The 15,025-nt window shown below is 40.6% G+C and overlaps 1 long non-coding RNA gene across 1 annotated transcript; it reads left to right on the top strand.

Annotated features, from left to right (window-relative positions):
- The first annotated feature begins 5,387 nt into the window (after positions 1-5,387).
- Positions 5,388-13,123, top strand: LOC135280809 (uncharacterized). Its single transcript, XR_010347636.1, has 3 exons — positions 5,388-5,595; positions 6,639-6,732; positions 7,868-13,123. It is a non-coding gene; the product is annotated as an uncharacterized LOC135280809 (long non-coding RNA).
- The last annotated feature ends 1,902 nt before the right edge of the window (positions 13,124-15,025 follow it).

Below are 15,025 nucleotides of genomic sequence, written 5' to 3'. Positions count from 1 at the left end.
GAGAGCATGAAACAGATCCTGCCTAGATATAAAACACTGACTCTGAGTGTGCTTGGCCAGTTTAGTCAAGTTCAAAATATGGACAGATATGCCTTATGACATTCCGACAGCCTCCAGCCAAAAATTCTCAAAGAGAACAAAATGTGTGAGTGTATGGAGTATAGAGATGTGGAAGAACCAGGAGCAGCCAGAGTGACTTCAGAGGAGACGCTAGGAAAACAACATAACTTACTGGAGAGGAGACATGTTATTGCTGCTCTGGGAAGCCAACATCTGCACCTCTGTGTGGGATGATATAAACCTTACGTTGGATTCCTGAGCACAGAGAGGCCATGTGCAAGTGAGAGGTACACACAGCCTTCTCAGGGAGTGTGCCCCAAGCCAGCAACTTGCCTAAAGCTATCCTATGCAAAGTTACGCAAGGCTTGGTAATGATATCTACAAAAATGGGGGCTTTTCTCTCTTCAGAAAGAGCTGTGTGCAGAGCTTCCACTTTTTGCAATGGCCTGTAGATTGTAAACCCCTTTGCCTTCCTCATCATATCCAGGAAAAACTCCTACTTAGCTTTCCCAGCACTCTGCCTCCCTCTGCTTTAGCACAAAATGCCTTCACCCTCTGACTACAAAGGGCAGTGTAGCTAGAGCTTCTGCTGTGCCCATCCTTATCCTTCAGCCGTTTCATCTCCGTCCTTTCCAGGGGAGGTGAGGGGTGGTGCACCTAGGATTACTCACTTCTGTGGAGTTTGATTAAAATCTCCAGTCTCTGTGTGTGTGTTTCTCCATTTTACCTTGCACAAACAAGAATGAAGAAGGGCAGTATCTGAGCAGGAAACTGGGGCAGTGTGATTTAGAGAGCAGCCACAGGGTGGTTCCAAAGGGGGAAGGAGTGTTTGGAGCACTGTTACTATTGTGGGTGGCATTTGTGCACTTTTTTGGTTACCACCATCCACAGAGCATCTTTGATGAAGAGCTCCTTCTTGAATATTATTTGTGGTAGAAAGGGAGAAGATCTTTCTTTGTTGAAGAACCCATTTTGGAAGCTGTGCAGGCATGAACAGCTACTGCCAGTGAGTGGATGATGCCAGTGCGTGGGGGATGAAACAGAAATGGAGGAATATCTGCATGTTGAAGTGGAAGAGAAAATTTCTGTTTTCTCTGTTCCTACACTTTTCCCTGTGGCATTTGGGAATGCTCCTCTACCTTATTTTTTCTGTATTCTGCTACGATTGTATGAAGAAACCTCTTCAAGGCTACAGTGGGAAAGCAGTGTCAGTTTCCCACCTGTATCTTTGTAACATGTATCTAACCTGTATCTCTGTATCTTTATATTTTTATGATAAAGGGATGGGGGTTTCCCCCGTATTCAGACCATGCAGTTCAGCTGAAACAAAACTCCAGAAAGCAATGCCTGTTCTCACATGGAGCTGCCAGCCCTGCATTGCACACACTCTGCTCTCTTGCTAGTGCCCTTGAGCAGATGTAAGATGGGTCTGGTGTGTGCTCTCCATGCAGAGCAGGGGAAGGCTATCTGCAGGTAACTGAGCAGCTTGGCATGAGAACTCCAGCCATAACTCTTAAGTTTCTGTTTAAAATTAAGCAAAGATCTGCAGATGCATTTTACTGCACACTCAGAGCAGTAGTTTTTGACCTCATAAGAAAATTGTGAGAGTAACACAAAGGCTTGGGTGTACACTAGGATATTGCAGAACATTTAAGAATCTGGTTCCATAAAACCCTTTTTGTGTCCCCATGGAGGATTATTGCAAATGTAGTTTTTGCATGACATTATATTCCCCTAGTCTAATGTATTCTTAAAAAATCTTCAGTATTCACAAACAATCACTCCATCACTAGCCTTTTGTTTATAGCAATGTAAATTAATGGGTTTAGAGTTAAGGAGCAATAGCCACTGTTTGGTCAACCATCCTCTTCTTTCTATTGCCCTTTTCTGTGACTGAAAGAAATCAATTTGTTGTTAACTGGCATTTATTTTGTTTTACATGTCAGGCTATTATTGTCGGGAGTGGGTAATATTTAAAAAATTTTTGGCCATTTTCTAGGTCTGGCCTGTGAGGACATGTTCAACTCAGGTATGTCCTGCTGCACTCTTCTGGCTGGAATTAGAACTGGCCAGAGCAACCTTTTCATTGCTAACACCAGGAGGTGATGCTGGTTCTGCCACATGGTAGATGCCTGTGTAAAATCTAACACAGGCATGCTTTAGAGAGCTAAAATCTAAATTTTCTTTCCTTTTGTTTCAAGTGGTTCATAGCAGTAATGCCCCAGGCAATGCCTCATTGACATGGATTCCTTACAGCACCCTGCATTTTGTCCTTGAGGCCTGTTGGTCATTGTACCGACCAAGGTCATGGAGTGGGCAGCAAAAACCAACTGTTACTGCCCCAAACATTGGGGTAATAAATACCCATGATCATGTTGAGTAATGGAAATATAGCCAGTGTTGCACATCTGGTTTCAGGGATGCATTAACCCAGACAAAAACAATAGTCAAATAGGGAAAGTAGAATAATTTCCAGGTCAGTAATAATAACTGTTCACACAGCACTCAGGGGAAATCAAACACATGCATTTGCATTCAGTTATGTACTACAAACACAAGAAGTCTGCATATTCTTCTAGAAAAGCATGCCAAATTTTCTTTGAAAAGTTGTGGTTTTAATCACATTAATTACATGTTGGATTTGGGCAGAAGACCACCATCATGACATTACATCAACAAATTTTGTACTAATATAAATACCACAAAGAATCCTGCAAACTGAAGTGAGCACATTCTATCCCAGAAATCTCTGCAGAACATGGTTTAGCAGAGCAGTCCTGCAATGTCACCCTACTTGGCATCCTGCTTCCGAAATTTAGACTGCCTTGTGATGCTGGTAGTAAGGATGCTTTTCTAGAAGGGAAGATTTCTGGTTTCCAATTTCTTGTTTTGTATTTACACTTTCTATCTTCATATTAAATCACAGCTTTTTCTTGGACGTATTTTTCTTGTGCTTTAACATGGATGTAAGTAGAAAATCCCAAAATTGCACAAATTCTGTCAAAAGCAAAGGGTGCACTTTTTTCCCTAATTTAACATCACAGGAGAGTCTCAGGGCATTTTAAGTGAAGATAAAAATGTTTAATTCTGCATACAGAAAATGCTTTCAAGTGAAACATACATTGCAAAGAGAATGCTCCCTCCTCAGAGTTTTTGCCTCACAACCTCTGTGAAGGCCCAGGACTGAGTCACAAGGACTGTTTGAATGCTGTGTTGTTGCTGTTCTTTTTAGAATAATTACATGCTGCCATGTTAGCAGAAGGAGGTTACCATATGGAAGAAGCAGCTAGGGGTAAGTGAATATTCAAGACAGTTGTAAGCTTTATAGGAGCTGCCTGTTTGAGCTGTGTTTGCAGGATAGTCCAGGTTTTTGGATCCAGGTGGGTGACCCTGCGTCCATCCTGGTGCGCGTTTCAGCCTAGAGCCTTGTTGTGTCTTAAGGGCTCGTGCTTTAATGCATACAAGGGCATGCACCCAGGGCTATTTTCATTGCAAACTTCAGGGCTTAAAATGCACCCACAGCATGGTTGGGTTGGGTGTACTTTGAGGTTTTTTTCTGTGTGATACAATGACTTTTTCATTCCCCTTTTCCAACCTAGGATCCTGGCACAAAGTTCTGTATTCTTCTTAGCAGCTGTGTGGCTTCTTTGCACCAATGCAAAACTTCAGAACTATAATTTGAATAAATGAAAAAAAGAGGGGTTTTACTTTTAGTCCTGAGAATTCTTACAGAATCTAAAGCTAAGTGGGGATGAAAAAGGTGAGAAAAAGGACTCCAGCTTAAAGAAATTAGTGCCACCAACACATTACAATAAATGTGATTTGGGAAGGTTCAGATATTCATCATCATATTCCACCAAGCAGCCAGCTCAAAGCATAATGCATTATAATTCCAAGTGTTATCAGTATTCCATTTTTATCTGTTGTTTACAGTGTGAAAAACAAACCCAGTGTTGCATACTTACTCAAGGACCATGTTGCAACATCTTTCTTATGTGGACTGTGACATAAGGGAAGATTATTCACATAATCAGATCATGGCCTTCCTTTTTCCTCAGGCCTTTTGCCCTGAAAAAGTGACTCTCACTTTGAGTAGCAGCATACAGCAAAAGTACATTGTTTTTTAATTTTTAGAAATGAATACTGTCTGTGCAACATTATCATGCATGAATTGACAGGGACTGTTAGAATTACAGTGTCTCATCAGTCAAAAGCCTTGAATTCACACCAGCAGGTAACTGAATTGATGGACCTCAGTTTTGTAAAACAGTTAAATAATGGCAGCATTGTGCTCAATATCTGCAGGTAGAATAAATGATTTCTCTTCTGAAAGTATTGAAATATTTGCTGAGATCTTAATGTCTGTGGCTTCAAAAACTGAGTAGAGAATTTTAATCTCATTGCTCATATGAGAGCAGTGAGATTTTCTCCAAATTGTTTGGCAATGTTTTTGCTATTGTTGAGCTTTTTTTCTTTTGTTTTCTTGCACTTTGTTAAAAGCTGGAGCACATTCAAAGTTTATAAGTTAAGCTCTTGGATAATTTGTGCACTTCTGTCTTCTGTTACTCTCAGATTCTGCTCTCATATAATAAGTGTGTATTTCTGCTGAAGTCAATATCTAGGGGGGAAAGTCTTTTTTCCCAGGCCAATAGCAATCTCTCTCAATAGAAGAACACTTTTAAATGTTTTGCTACAGCAGATGTAAAGCAAAAGGATAGATATTGTGAAAAGATATGTGGTAAGATGGGTGTGTGACCTCTCTGCTATGAAAGAATTTTCCTAAAAAGACAAGGAAAAAATACTCACAATGCCTTTTCATGGTTAGATTATGCCTCATCTTCTGCTGGGTCCCTGGTCCACTCTTGCCCTATTTCGTTTTCTTGAAGGTAGCTGTAGGCTACTGAAAGGCCATGCATTTTAGAGCAGCAGGAAAGGAGGGACCTAACTCTATTTAGAGACTAAACAAGGACAGAAAGTTCCTCCATCTTTCTGCTTCTTTCACGTGAAGTGAACATAGGAGTCTCTTTTGGACACAAAACAGGACCAAAGCATCTTTTAGTGGAGACATTTCTTCATTCTGCTCCATCATATGGGTCAAAGCTGCAGAGCTTTTGAGCTGTAATGAGTACAACATAGTCTTTGTCATTGTTGGGCCTAAAGCAGAATATTGATGTCCTTGGCTTTAGAGAAGGGAAGGACAGTCTCCTCAGATGGAATCTCTGATACTGTTGTGACTTTCAGATAATTTTTAGAGATTCTCTACATCCATAGTTAATCAAGTTAAATCCCTGTGTTTTTCTCAAACAATCCTCTCTGTCTGTAGCTTCTTCAAGGGCTTTTCAGTTATAACATGCTCTGGCAGAGCAGAAAGAGGAGGGAGTTGTACCTTCAATGTCATCCAGGCCTGCAACAGCTGTGTAGGAGGAAAGAATCAAACTGCAAAGTATCAGAACTGGAATTGAACCCTGATAACCAGGCCTGCCTGTCATCTCACCATTATCATAATCACAACACATTTCTGCAGCTAAATGCAAGGTAGGAGAGGTTAGGTTATGGTGAATTCCCAAAAAAATGAACATACCATCTTAAGTCAGAGACAATACTAACAAAACAAGGATCAGCTTTAGATGGAATGTGGGTATTTGCTGGAAAAGAGTGAACAAAACATGAATCAAATTCTACCCAGAGTTTGCAAATCAAATAACTACTGAATTACAAGTGATTTTTTCAAAGGACTGCAAGAATTTCTACCAGATTACCAAGGGACTTCTGTCTCATGGTGAATTACAAGCAGAAGACAGGTGCAGGCATTGATTTGACTAAAATATTCAGTTTGAGACACAGTGGAACTTTCTGCTGTTTGGTTAAAATTCCTTGTCCTAAATCAAAAGCAGTTCCTTCTCTCACTTAATCCCAAAGGGGTTGTTGTAGCAGTGGACACTGAGTAAGTGAGCACATTATCAATCTGTTCATCCAGTAAATACCCCTTCTGCTATCTGTGCATGAACAGAAGGGAGTGAGTCAAAGCTGAACAAAGATTTACAGTGCTCTTGGAATTCAGCCTACAATCCTTCCATATAATGCCACCTTAACTCCAGTAGGAGTTCTGTTGTAGGTTGGAGTAAATTTTGCTCCTCAGCAAAGGTAAGCTGTAGGCCCTGTGCCAGGTGTTGCAAAAAGCATTAATACCTTTTCTCATCTTGCAACTGTTTGTTGTGTTCTAAGGCTGAATTTGTTTTCAGTATTTTTCTCAGTGCAATATTTTCAGCTTCCAGTACTGCTTCAATGCCCCAACTTGCAATATTTTGCAGAAATGAAGGGGCTGAGAGCATGTATATATGTATATGGAATTAGCATATAGTAATGGTATGTTTTATGACATGGGTAAAACTGCTAAGAAGTTGGCTTGTAATTCTTTAGGCATTCCCCACAAAAACTACTGCTGTGAGTCACCCCACTGAGATGGGCAGGATCAGACCTTGCTCCCATGGTATTTGTCCACCGGTCTTCTCGTTAGAGAAGCTGCTGGTGGTGACACAGATGTGCTGGACTGGTCACGGGCCTTGTTTCAATTTCAGATATGGAGCTGTGGCTTTTGGAGATGAATGGAACGTGCACCTTTCACATCTCAGCTGAGAGACTACACCAGGATATGTCTGAGATGATTTCAGGGTGAGCAGCCATTAGCAGCCTTTTGTTGACTGCAATGTGCCACACAGGCAGGTGGTGTGGTTCTGCTGTGAGCTGGGGAAATCCTGGTGGTTCTGCTGCGAGCTGGGGAAATCCTGGTGGTTCTGCTGCAAGATTCTCATGTCACGCCATCCTCTGCCATAACAAAACACCAGCAAATGTCTTGGCACAGAGGATAAGGCTCTTTCCTGAGGTGAGGGAAGGGAACTTGCCCCACCCTGATGACATTGTTTGAGCTTCAAAAGAGCCTCTCTTTGAGACTTCTTAATGTTTCTTGGTAAATTGAGGTGCTGCACAGAGTAATTAGAGACCAGACCTCAAGGCAAAAATGTTTAATCCTTATTTTTAGCACCTTGCATTTTTGAATGCATCCCATAGAGTGAAGTAGATTAGTAAATAAAATAAAGACAGGGGAATATAGCCATAAAAATAAATAATTTTGTCATAAGCAGATGGTGCACTTGTATTAAAGCCAGATGAGATGCAAAGATATTGTAGCATAAAAGCTAAATGTCTCTTGGAGCAGTTCCCTCTGAGCACAGTTATATCTCAAGTTAGGGATCACAGTATACTGTGATAAGATAGAAGTTTATTTTCCTTGCTTCAAATGAACTTACCTGTTCTGCATGTAAAAGCATGATATTTATAGTTTCTGCACTCTGATTAAGCGGTCTTAACTCTTAAATTCATTGAAGCGTTGGTTTTGATAGGCTACATGTGCTCAAGAGAGCTATTTTAATAACTTTTACATAAGGAAACCTTTTTTGAAAATCTCTGCGTATGTAACAGATGGGTATTACTGCCCTGTAAAGCAGATAATGATTTCCCAGGCACTCAGATTTGGGAAGTCTTGGTTTTGTTTCCTACTCCTGTGAAGAGACAAAGCCTAACGCTGACTTGGGAACCCTGCAGTGCATAAGCAATCCTACCAGACTGGAATTATTAGTAGACAGAGACCTCTGGTGGAAATTGTTCAGTACTTCAGGGAAATACAGATCTGTATTTTGGAACAAAGCTTGGAAAACCCTCCTGGTGAGGAAGGTCAGAGGCCTGGGAAGGACTACATTAACAGCAGAATAGATATTTTTTATGTGGCTTTCCTCTCTGTCCTTTCTAGGAGAGCTGAATGACACTCTCTAAAGAAAATAAACAAACTAACTTGGACCTCTAGACAAGTACAGCAATGGCAACCCTCCAAGCTGCCTGTGGGAAGCAGCAGTCCCTTTGACCCAGCAGTCCCTGGGCAAACTGCAGTGTGTCCATGGAGTGGTGACAGCCATGCAGGGGAGCACCTTTGGCTAACACAGGGACCCCAGGGAGAAGAGAAAGTCCAGGTAGCCAACTGTACCATGGTAGAGCACCAGTGTGTGCTGGGGAGCTTCAGAGAGAGCCATTCCCTGCATAAACAAACAATCAGTGAGATGCAGAAGCCACAATTCCTGTGCTAGTACTGTCCTGCAGAAGCTTCCTCATGGATATTTTCCTTTATCAATAGTTGTACTTTTGGACACAATGGACAGACTGTAGTACAGTGCCAGTGCCTCAGGTCACAGCAGGTTGAATAAAGCTAAAGCAGGACTTAACCCAACAGTTTTTCCCAGTGGGTTGCAAAATTTGGTAGCTGTCATAAGTATTGGCTTCCTCTTTCTGAAAAGGAAACTGGTTTTGCTCTGGGACAGCAGGAGAGCAAAAAAAACCAGCAAAGTCCCCAAGCTTCAACAGCTGTCCATCACACACAATGCTGAAGTGTCCCAAGTTCATCTCTTTACAACAGGATTCAAGCTTAAAAATACAGGAACACTTCTGAAAATCCAACTCACAAGCACGTGCATTTATTTTCTCCCCAAATCTACAAGAATTTACAACAAAAATGTCTAGAAGTGTAAGCTGATCAGTCAGTACATTGGTCTGGTATGGTATAGAGCTATAAACAGTATAATCAATGCAATTTGGAGTAAATTATGCTGTTAAATAGTCCCTGTGAAAAATTTAGAAGTTAATGGAAAGATTTCTACTGCCTTCAAGTTTTTGATTGTGTTCAAAGAGAGCATCTCCACCAGCTGCATAGTGCACATACATTGTAGAATCATTTCAGCAGCTTCCCTGGACATTTACAACTACACTTTTCTCTGCTTTAAACTCAGCAGAGTGTAGCTGGTGGCCATGTGTACAAGGAATGGTAGTGTACTTTTCAGTGTGAGTGACAGTTTGACAGACGTCTTGTAGAGGTTGGGATATTAGTTTCTAAACTTCAGCTTCCCAGTGGAATTCCCATTTTTCTTTAAAAAAAAATCAGCAAAAACTTTGTCTTATCCTCAGACCATAGCCCAGTTTAGAAATCTCAAATTGGTAGTACTTTATAGTTCTCTTAAAGTTTCTATCAGTTAATTTTCATACAAACACATTCTTGTTCCCACTGACAGTCAAAACGGAATACTTGTGAACTAGTTCAGTTCACACACGTCTTTATTTAAAAGAATATCAGGAGTCACAGATTTTCTTTTTAAAGAAAAAATCAGATCATCTTGGCCTAAAGCTCTCTCATCCAGCAGCCAACCCCAAACTCCAGCCTCTGTATGTGACTGCTTGTTCAAAATTCCTTCTCAGTCAGTTTTCAGACTTCAGTTCTGCCTCATTATTTGACAGACCACTTCTCACACCAATCCTAGATATATCTTAGGAATCTCTGGGCTGCTTGACTTTTGATTTTCAGAAGAAACCATGGGTCTTATAACTTTTGTCTTACACAAAGAGGCCATTGACCCAGTTGTTGATGTTTAATTATGTCCTCTGATACCTCCTTCCTGAAACATTGTTTGATTTTTCTTGGATCTACACTAACACTAGTTTTCTGTGGTAGATAGAATATGCAACCCAGAATACTTAAAATAAAAATAATGGATTCTCTAAAATACAGAGTTGCATTCCTAAAGGTTAGTTTCCCTGTCATGCCAGAATAAATCACTCAAAACTATTTTACATTATTTCCTACTAGTCATAAATAGAATTCACCCTGTGATAATGCTTGCTGTGATATTGGGCCTGAATGTTGTTCATTTCTCCTGATGCCATCAGTTTTTATAACCTGTCTCTACTTAGATTTTGTGACAAACATTTGTCACAGACATGGGGTCCACTGGGCTATGTGTTGGACATGTGCAGAACAAACAAAGTTTCTGAATTTTTATACACTCCACCATAGCATTTTCAAAAACATGTCTTTACTGAGTTTTGTGCTGCTTATTCCTGTGAGCATTCAGATCTGCCTTGACGTTTTAGGTAACTTAAGTACTATGGTGGCCATTTTAGTGTCAAAGGAGAAAAATTAATATAAGATGTTCCAAGTGCTTGGTTTCCATGTCATCCTCAAAAATATTCTGAAAGGTCGAGTAATTTGAACTGAAAATAATTTGAACATTTTTTGGCATTACAATCAATGTTCATAAAGAAACATGTGGCCAGCTTAGGGTCTCAGTACAAAGCAGCAAATTGACTCCATTATTTTACAGAGGATCAAGCACTAGGCAGAAGTTTACTTATGTTATTGTGCTCAACTCTGATGAAATAATTGAGATTGCAGATGGAAGGAACATGTAGCCCATCAAATCCTTTTAAATACCCATTTTTATTAGTATTTTTACCTGTTATGCATGTCATTAGCATTGTAAGGAAAGCAAGAGTCATAGTACATATATTCCTGAAAGTAAGCCAGCTTTAGAGAAAGCCAACATTATCTTCCTTTGACCCTACAAATAAGAGGATTAGAAGTACAACGGAAAGCAAGAATGTTTAGAAAGTCTTGGAGGCCACTTTAAAGGCGTTTGTATGTTGCAAATGATCAGAGAAGTGAATATTAAAAGATACATAGCTGAATTTCGAAATTGTAGAGGTTTTGGCAAGCAAGTAAGAAGCCCTTTTCACATAGTGTCATCTGTTTTTACTTTTACACAAAAAGAGCCCTGCGGTATCCTTTTAAATAGTGCAGGAGCCCTCAGCTGGGCCTCCCTGACTTGCAGTGCAAAACCCACCAAAATGTAGAAAAACCTTACCCTCTGCATAGCAGGAGCCATGGGTCAAGAGTGCATGTGTGTGTGCCATAATATGGGGCAGAGCTGCGTGATTTGTAGAGGTTTTACAGATGAGAAATTAAGCCAGTTTTGTCACCATATTGACACTTCCTCCTAGATGAAGAATTCAGACCAGCCCAAAAACAAAAGCCCAGCACTGGGACTAATCAGCCTTTAAAATGGAATAAATTAACATTTTAAAAGCAAACCCATCCCCAGCAGTTTTGTTTGCCAGGAAGGGGAAGACTCCACCAAATCCAGTAGAGATTCAGCTGTTGACACTGCCCAGGCATATCCCAATGCACAGTGACACAAAGTCAAGAGATGGCATCTTCAGCCTTTTGAATTAAGAATGTCTCCATGGGCTGTTTCAAATGGAGATGTCTCTACTACAGCATTCATTCTAGTCAGTCGTTTATTCCTGGAATTTCCTGTAGGACATCTGTGTGATTCAGTCAGTATATGGATAGACAGTTACAATACAGCTCGAGGCCTTAGGAGCATCACAGCATAACCCAGATTCCCATTAATTTCAGTAATAATTGTACATTTTCTGACCTGGCTTCTGCTCTTTTCTGCAGCAGCATCTCCAAATGCCACTGCCCATTCCATGGAAGACTGCAGCTGACCATGCAATGTGGTGAGGCAGCAGCCTTTGACATGCCCAGCAATGAACATGCCATGAATCTGAAAGCAAATATTTAGGGGCTCAAAGCCCTAGTTTTTGAATGTTTGAATCACAAGCTTCAAACAAATGGGCTTGCATGAGCACTTCACTAAAAAAAGGAGGGAATTGGAGCCTTTGTCCTTAATCCAAACCAGAGTGGTTACTGACAGAAGGACACTTGTAAAGGATCAAAGCTATTGCCAAAAAAAAAAGAAGGAGGGAGGGGGTAGTTAAAAGAGAGGGTACAGCATTATCTTCATTCCAACAGATACTTTCCTGTCTGGAAAACAGTGAGAGAGACTGCACATAAACATTTTTATTGTCATGTCACATGATGGTGCTGCATTGAAGGTGATAGATTTCCTAGCAAATGTTTGTGTGGAAAGGCAAACGTGGCAGAGAGAACTCCTAGGACCTTTGGACCTTGCCAGCCCCCCAGGAATGCTAGGGATCAGTGAGGACCAGCAGGTTCCTTACAGTGGGAGTGTGAGAACGTGTGTGAGAGAGACAGTGAGTTCATATGCAGTGAAATAAAGGAATGTCTGAGGCTTTACATTTGTGTATATACTTCACTGCATACCACTTTACATGATATATATATAAGTTAAAATAACATATAGTATAAATTTCATCTACCAGTTTTTCATTATAGTCTATAAATGTGCAGAACTAAACAGTATTTTAAAGACTGAAATTCTGTCCAGAGAACTCAAAAGCAGGATCTTGCTGGTTGTGCAAGAGTGCAAGGAGCATTTATGGGAGCTTTACACATGGCAGGCTTGTTTGAGTGTATTTCCTTTCATTGCTTCGTGCAGCAGAGAACTGGATACACCAGATACACAGTGGCCAAATTATTTCTTGTATAGCCATCAGCAAAGTTGCACCAAGACAGGACCATTTTGTCTATTGGCCTTTGTTACAACTACAGTTATTGTAAACTACATATTTGCTGAGAAATTTATTCCTTGCTTTAATTTGACACTTTATTAACCTGAGGAAATTAACACAAAACAGAACCATCTTTTTCCTGTTCATTTAAAGTCCCATTGCTGAAACAGACAAACAAATTGCACAAAGTTTATATAATGGCCAGTACTAGATGTAAAATAACTTACAGCTTGTGGTTATAGAACAGCCTGCTGTTACTTGTTTATATTACTGCCCTGAATCTCAATTCTTCTTATCCCCTGTTAACAATGTTAATTTTATGTTAGGTGGACAATACTGACATCCATGTAAATTGTTTATATTGGTTTGAATCCTTCTATATTGGATGCTGAAGTCTGCATCCTATGAGTTCCCTAAGCTACCACTGTAAAGTAAAAACTGGAAGATGGGGAGTGAGAAGAGGACATTGCATAGGAAAGCAAACTGCAGCTCATTTCAATTTCATACTATTGCTGCGTGAGAACTGTCCTTCACACAGAAGTATGGGAAAGTAGATCTTTTCCTGTAGCAGGTCCCAAATAACATGTAGGTCCAGAGCTCTGCTTAAACTGAGGCTTGTGGGACAGCACAATTTAACTAGAGGTCTGCAGTGCTTAACCAGTTATATCAACTCTTGCCTTGCTACTCATCTTCTGCTAGCCATGCTCCAGAAGGTCACTGTTGATCACTGGATGACAAAAAGCAGCTATGAATGTTCAAACTATTTTTCCTCTTTGGGCACCAGGGCCCACTTGGCAACAAACTCTGACTTCTGTCTTCAGAGGGCCAGCATCTGCCCAGCAGAGCAAGCTGCCAGCCCTCCAGCTGCCAGGCCCCAAGAAGCTGCAGAGGGAGGATGCAGTAGCAGCAATTAACAAAGGCGTTATATGAATGGACAGAAGATTTGGGTATTGCTTTTGGTCCCAAAGTTCCTGCTCAGCACTGGACTGGCATTATGCCCTTTGAAAGTTTTAGTGGGAGATTTGCCTAAGACAGGAGAATCATGTCCAGTGGGAGTAGCAGTCTATTAATACCTCTCCCTTATAAGACTATCCTTGCCAATTCTGTTTGGCTGCTTCATCTCATGATATTCACTTTGACTTTCTTAATACTAACCAGCCTAAATATTTTATGTTTGTCTTCCAGCAATATACTAAGTCCTGTGCTGCTTCTATTCAGTGAAGATAGGTTACAATTTTTCTTCTGAAAACATTTTTCTTCTGAAACATTGTATTTCTCTGAACTGCAGAGTGAAGTTTTGAACTGGGGTTCATGTTCAGTAAGATAACATCCACTTAAACGTGACAGATAAGGAAGAAAATAAACAAGTGGACAGAAACAAGCCATTTCCTTATGAAGCCTCTTTGTTCTAATTAAATAGTAATGCTGTCACCTCTCTAGAAATATCTGTGTTTCCTGGCTTATAATGACATCCCTGCAAATCTCTGCAAATAGTGCACATCTGCTAGGATGTGTATTATTTGGTAATATTTATATTTATATTGCAATTTTACATTTTAGAAACTCAGTTTTTCAGTGATACAAATCAGGAGCAATTTTGCTGCATCAAATTAGATAAAGTGGCACAAACAGCAGCAGAAACAGACCTCTGACTTCCAAGAGACCTAGTGCATATTGGCTGTTTGCTAGCAAGTGCAGTAGCCCTGATTTTTTATTGTAGTATTTATTATTTATAAATGTCTAACTTTTCAAACTCAGAAGAAAAGGCCCTTCTTTGAAGAGGGCAGTGTTGAAAAAAAGAAAGTCAGACTGGGGAAAAAGATACATTATACAACAAAGGATCTCTGAAACACTGGGCAAGGTAATATTAATTATACATTTAAATCTTAATTGTTATTAGCATGCTAACTTCCTTTCTTCCTCCACAACCTACTCCTGACCTTTTCAGCCTCTGTACCACTTAATTCCAGGCTCCAATGCTAACCCTCACTCATTAGAGGTGTGGTAGACCTAATCAGCTGTCCTAGGTTTTCTGGGAGGGATGGAGTTTTGAGAAAGGAATTCAAAAGAAATGAGGTTATAATTCTCAAAAGGACATCATGAGCAGGAGTACAGGCTGCAGATCTCTGAGAGACAGATAGGTGAGCAGGATATTAGGTTTGAGTAATGGAGAAACAATCAACATGTGGCTGCCACATGACAAGATGTAAGTAGGAAGGGGCAGACTCACAGGCCATCACAAGAAACATGATCTGGAGGTAGAGGGTATGTGGAATGTGTGAAGAAATGTGCTTTTCAGAAGTTCTCACAGGAGGCAGCTGGAACCAGTTCTTGCATTGTGCAGGGTGGTGTGCTGATCTTTAAGGGTACACCACCAGGTTTAAGCAATAGCATGTCAGACCAAGTGTGGTGGAGGTGGTGGATTCACCCACTTTGGTCCCTGCATCCCAGCTTCCCATATGCCCTGGAGAGGAAAGGAATGGCTGCCCAAAGAGCTGAGTCCTTATTTGTTGGGAATGATGAAGGGAGAGAAGGCAACTTGCCAGGTTTTCTGCGTGATCAGCGATGACTTACTTCCCCTGCAACCCGTCAGGTGTAATACCATCCATATCCACTTCCCCAGGCACTTCTTCATGCCTCTTTTCATCCTGGC

This window comes from Passer domesticus, chromosome 14, assembly GCF_036417665.1.
Source record: "Passer domesticus isolate bPasDom1 chromosome 14, bPasDom1.hap1, whole genome shotgun sequence".
NCBI lineage: Eukaryota > Metazoa > Chordata > Aves > Passeriformes > Passeridae > Passer > Passer domesticus.
This window is presented reverse-complemented; position numbering and strand designations above follow the sequence as displayed.